Source organism: Mesoplodon densirostris, chromosome X (assembly GCF_025265405.1).
Source record: "Mesoplodon densirostris isolate mMesDen1 chromosome X, mMesDen1 primary haplotype, whole genome shotgun sequence".
NCBI lineage: Eukaryota > Metazoa > Chordata > Mammalia > Artiodactyla > Ziphiidae > Mesoplodon > Mesoplodon densirostris.
Genome location: NC_082681.1, coordinates 137,705,862 through 137,711,861, shown reverse-complemented (window position 1 = coordinate 137,711,861; position 6,000 = coordinate 137,705,862).

The following is a 6,000-nucleotide window of genomic DNA, read 5'->3' as shown; positions in this document are numbered from 1 at the left end:
TGAGGTTAAATGTGTGGGTGAGAGACACGGAGGTGAGTAAGGGAACCTTGGCGACAATGCTTGATGTAATGGGCCCAGAGCACCTTCTCTTCCTTGTGAGGAGGGGACGGGAGGGCTCTGGAAGGGGGAGGGCGTTCGCTGATGACCTCTGAGCAGCCAGCCCCCTGATGCTCACTGTGGTCCCTTGAGATCGGTCTAACACCCATCACGCAGCTGAAGAAACGGAGGCTGAGGATGGGAGATGCCGTGCCCCAAGCCATGGCACGGGGAATGGAGGGAGCTGGGCTGACTCCAGGCCTATCCCCCCAACAACAGCACCAAGAGATGCAGACAACGTGGCAGTGTCGGCCAACCTGAAGACGGCGCCTGGGTTTCCTTGCAAAAAAACACCGAAAAAGAACAGCAGTGGTGCAGGAAGGGCTGTGAGATTGAGTAAGTGTCCCTGGGATGGGGGGGTTGGGCTGGGTGCAGGAGGTCCTACTCCTCATGACCTCGGTATCCCCTCTAATGGACCACATCTCAGATTCCTGTCTTTTCTGGAACTGGGGCTGGGGATGTAGGTTTTCCGACAGTATTTTCACATGTTCGCCTCGGTTTCCTAGGACCTGATGTGAAACATCTGCTTGGAGACACATGTGCTTTGAGTCATGCTTTTCTGCCCCCTGGAGAAGGTGTGGTGGGTCCCCCAGACAGACGGAACATATCAGGCCCTGTTCAGTGTCTGGGGCCGGCTGAAAGGGCCCAGAGATGACTTGCTGATCACCAGTGAGGGGGCCAGCATGGGTTCAGCACTGAACAGGGGCTCCCCAGAGTAAAGTGTGGGTCTGGGGGCAAGAGGGGGTGGAGGGCTTACATTCAAGGCCAAGACAAGGTCGTGGAGGAGCATGTGTGAGCGGGCGCCTTCCCCCAAGACGTTCTGAACTTGAGGGGGGTGTCAGGGGCCAGCATTCAGCCCCACAGTCAGACAGAGGACTTTGCTTTGTCCTTGGTGTGGCTTTAATGAGGCAAAGAGTTCCAGAAGATTTTGTGAATGGATGTAGCACAAGGTGTGATCAAATGGTTAAGTTCTACAGCACTGGGGCTGCAGGGAGAGAAATATAGGTAGACAATAGATAGATGGACGGATAGATAGATAGATAGGTATAGATAATAGATACATAGGTGATGGATCGATAGATAGATATAGATAATAGACACATAGATAGGTGATGGACCGATCGATCGATAGAAAGATAGATAGATAGATAGATAGATAGATAGATAGATAGATAAATTATTGGTTGAGAGATAAGTAGATATAATGGGTGGATGGATGGATGGGTGGATGGACAGGCAGACAGATAGTTGACTGATTGACAAATAGATATGATGAATGGATGGATGGATTCATACAGAGATACATAGAGAGATGATAGATCATTGAGAGACAAATATATATAATGGACAGATGGATAGATGCTTACATAGATATATGATAGATGAATACATGATTGGTTGAGAAACAAATAGATATAATGGATAGATAGATAGATAGATAGCAATGGATGGATAGAGGGAGAAAGGGATGGACAGATATTTTAATTCATCAAACAGCAGAAGAGAAACATATACAAAACACTATTGCAGCATCAAGAATAGAAAAAAAAATAAACCATGTGTGTATGTGTGTGTGTGTGTACGTGTGTGTGTGTACAGAGGGGGAGACAGAGACAGAAAGAGAGGGAGGGAGAAATTGAGTCATTAATGAGCAGAGGGAAATTGCACCCAGCGGATGAGGTCACACTGCAGCCTTGGAAGATGATGACTAATGCTTAATGACTTGAGAGCTCATTTTCTGCATATTTGGAATTCGGGTATCAATTTTCATACACGTTACGTTTGAATACCATCATTTAATTTTAAGGTCGATCTTGTTTTTTCTGGAGACAGACTCCTGGATCAAGCTGAGGGAGGCTATTTGAGGAATTGCCTTATTTGGCGATTTAGGAGGATGCTGACTTGTAGCATCCATGGCGTCTACGGAAACTTTCCATAGATGGAAAAGAAGACTTTCCTCCGCTTTGTGAAGCACTTTCTGGTCTCACAACTGAGGCCCCTGAGAGACCTCCAAGTGGTTGTCCCGTCTGCTGGAGAGCACGCCGGGTCTCAGAGCTGCCGTTCCCAATAAGCTCTAACCCATTCAGGGTCCTCTGTGGGTCAGGGAGCTGGGCGAGCTTGCTTCATATCCTCCGTGTCCATGACTCCCCCTCCCCCGGGAGGAGAACAGAGATGGGGGCTGGGCTGGCAGTCTTCCAAGAGGAGGAGTCTCTACCTTGTGACCCACAGAGATGTGAAACCAGGAGGAACCCCAGTGGGCTAAAGAATGAACCCTCAGGGAGATATAGCAGCAAATGAATCCTCCTGACAGCTCATTACTGGACTCACTGCCTGAGTCCTATCCCGGAGTCCAGGTGACCTGGTGTCCAGGTGACCCATCATCTTCCTTCCTCCTTCTCTCCCCTTCCTCCCTCCTTATCCAATCCCAGTTGTGCTAACCTCCTGGCTCTTCCCTGGACAAGCTGGCCACCATCCTGCCTCAGGACCTTTGCATGGGCTACTGTCTTACCTGGACAGCTCTTTGCCTGGTTATCTACCTGGGTAACCCCTCTCCTGCCTCAGGACCTTCGCATGGGCTATTGTCTTACCTGGACAGTTCTTTGCCTGGTTACTTACCTGGCTAACCCCTATCCACCTCATGGCTTTATTTAAATCAGAACTTCCCCTCCCACCAGCAAGCACACCTGGCCCCACTGACCCCATGCCACTGGTTTATTTTCTTCTTTCTGACGTGCTCTACAATTTAGGTATTTATTGAGCATCATCCGTCTCCACTCCCTGGCCAGAAAGTGAACTCTCCATGGGTCTTCTTGCTCACAGGTGTCTCCCAAATCCCTAAAGCAGGTGCTAATGAATGCTTGTTGAGTCCACGAGCCCAGAGGGTCTTGGAAGGACACTTTCCGAGGGGCCAACATCCCAGATCACTCACTGTGAGAATGCAGCCCACCCAGGGAATGGGGAGGGAGCCCCCACTTCACATCCACGGGAACAACTCCAGGACAAATCTTTGGGATGAGTCATTTCCCAAAGCTACACAAGGACAAATATTAACTTTGGAGCAGGTCACTTTAGGATGCCATGCTCATTGTCTTGTAAAAAGAACATGGACTGTATTCACTGTACTTCTAACATCAGCCTTTCTGAATTGTTTTTTCATGGCGATAGCCACCTTGCCCTGTGGCTCAGGAACCTAAGTTTTTGCATCTCCATCCTGGTATAACAGGAGACTCTTCTCTGCGGGGTCCTGAGTCAGGGCCGCCACCTTCTGTCAGAGGTCAGGTGGCTTTCTTTGGTGGTTTTCAATGGGGAGAATTAACCCACTTCTTCACCCAGTTCACTGGTGTAGAGTTCTTACTCAGTGCGTTAGTTTCTGGGGCTGGTGTCACAAATAACTGCAAATCCAGTGACTTAAACCACAGACATTCATCCTCCCCCAGTCCTGGAGACCAAACATCTGAGGTCAAGGTGTCCCAGGTCTGAGCTGCCTCCAGAGGCTCCAGAGGAGGGTCCTTCTCTCCTCTTCCAGCTTCTGGGGGCTCCAGGCATCCCTGGGCTCGTGGCCGCCTCCCTCCCGTCTCTGCCTCTGTCTTCCCGGGGCTTCTCCTCTGTGTCTGGGTCTCTCCTCTTCTGTGTCTTAGAAGGACCCCGTCATTGGATGTAAGGCCACCCTCATCCAGGAGGACCTCATCTCAGACCCTTCACTGCACCACATCTGCAAAGACCCAGTTTCCATATAAGGTCCCGTTCACAGACATGGGGGTCAGGGCATAGACACTGAACTCATTACACCCAAAAACAGACATACCTGCACCCAAGAGTCCCACTACCATGTTCTGTCCAGTTCTCAGCAAAGACCGCCCCCCACCCCGCCAATGCCAAGAGGCCTCACTGCAGGGGTGACTGGTTGAAGTATAGGATGTCCATCTGTTTTCCAAATGGTGCCCTGCGGAGACCTAAGGTCCTGGGGGTGTTGAGAGTCATCCTCAGAGCCCAGTGGTCAGGAATGGGGTTCAGAGGGAAGGGGGCCCCCGGATGGCCCACCTGGAAGTTTTACCTTCTCGACTTCTGTGAAGACCTGTCCAGACAGAGGACTCTTTCACTCCCCCACTCATTTATTCACTGCAGTGCATATTTGGAACATGTCTGCTCTGGGAGAACACTGAGCTGCAGCGTTGAGCAGCCTCAGCTGCATTCCATCATCATCCCCTGCCCGTCCCTGAAATGGTCAGATGACTGGAAAACAGAGGGCTGAGGGACATCCTTCTGACCCCTGGGAGACTGCTGTCGTTATATAGTGTGAGAGCTTCTGCAGGACACTCTTGGAGACCCTTGGGCTGACGGCTTCTCTGTGCTTGTAAAATAAGTGGAGACCTGCAGCTCTGGAGATGCCCAGGAACCCCTGGGACCGTGGATGGAGTAGCCTTGGGGTGTCCTAAATAGCAGCGTCCCCACCTCGTGCCTCCTTCTGGTCACTCACATGCCAGGTGTGGCCAGTCAAGCCACAGGGGTCAGGGAAGAATTCCCAGGGAGGACGGGCCGGGGGGCTTGGGGGTGGCCGAGCCTCCAGCAAGGGCAGGTGCACTGGGCAGGGCTTGTCAGGGAAAAGTGTGGAGCCATGTGTGTGGAACCTGTGGGTCAGTGGGATGGGCGGGGCAGGTGAGGACAGTGGGTTATGACCACGGAAACAGGCAGCTGCCAGGCCAGGTGGAGGATGTGTGTGTGCAGGTATTCAGCTTGGCCAGGTGTGTCAGGCACGGCATGGAGGGTGTTTCTGGGGAGGTCAGACTCCACGTGGAATAGAGTTCCTTGCACTTACCTCTGTGGTTGCCCTCGAAACCCATCACCTCAATCTAACCAGGAGGAAAACATCAGACCCCGATAGAGGGGCAGCCTGCAATATACCTGACCAGCCCTCCTCAAATCCATCAAGGTCACCAAAAATAGGGGAAGTCTGAGAAACTGTCGCAGCCCAGAGGAGCCTAAGGAGATGTTAGGACCAAAGGTCGTGGGATGGGACATTTGGGGAAAAATGAGGAAGTCTGAGTATTAAAGTGTGAACTTAATTAATGATAATGTGTCCGCCTTGGTTTGTCAACTGTGAGAAATGTCCCGTAATAATGTAAGAGGTGATGCATAGTGGAAATGCACATGGGTCACGTCGGCACGACTTTGCAATTTCTCTAAAAATTTCTCTTTTAGATGCACGACTTTGTATCTAAAACTCTTCCAAAAGGAAAAGTTTGCTTTTAAAAGCACACAGAGAACTACCCTCAAATACCGTTTTCATTGTCTGTAAGAGGAAGATTCAGTTGCAATTTCTCCCGTTTTATTCAAAGCAAACAATTGCACATGCCCTGGTTTCTGAGAGGATTGTCCCCCTGTCCGTGGCTGCTTTACTGTCTCATGTCCAGGGATTCTGCTCACAGGGATCTACCAAATCCTATAGGCCGGGCTTTGATGTTTACCAGTCTTTCGCTTAAAGGCACCTTGTGTAAATGTCATCACAAAGCTTCCAGGAAATGAAAACATGTGAATTTTAATAAATCTTTACCAAGTGCTATGGACTGAATTGTGTTCCCTAAATTCATATGCTGAAGCCCTGATCCCCAATAGGATGTGTGAGGAGGTGAGGCCTTTGGGAGGTGATCAGGGGTTCTTTCTTTCTTTCTTTCTCTCTCTCTCTCTCTCTCTCTCTCTCTCTCTCTCTCTCTCTCTCTCTCTCTCTTTCTTTCTTTCTTTCTTTCTTTCTCTCTAGCAGAAGCTAATGCTGGAAATAAAAATGGCCTTCGAGCGTTTCCATTTCCCACCTTTGGGAGGACGTACCTTTACGCATCTAGAAGGTAATTTCCTACACGCATGCTGGATGGTTCCTGGGCTTTTGCCAGCCCAGCACAGGAGCTTGAA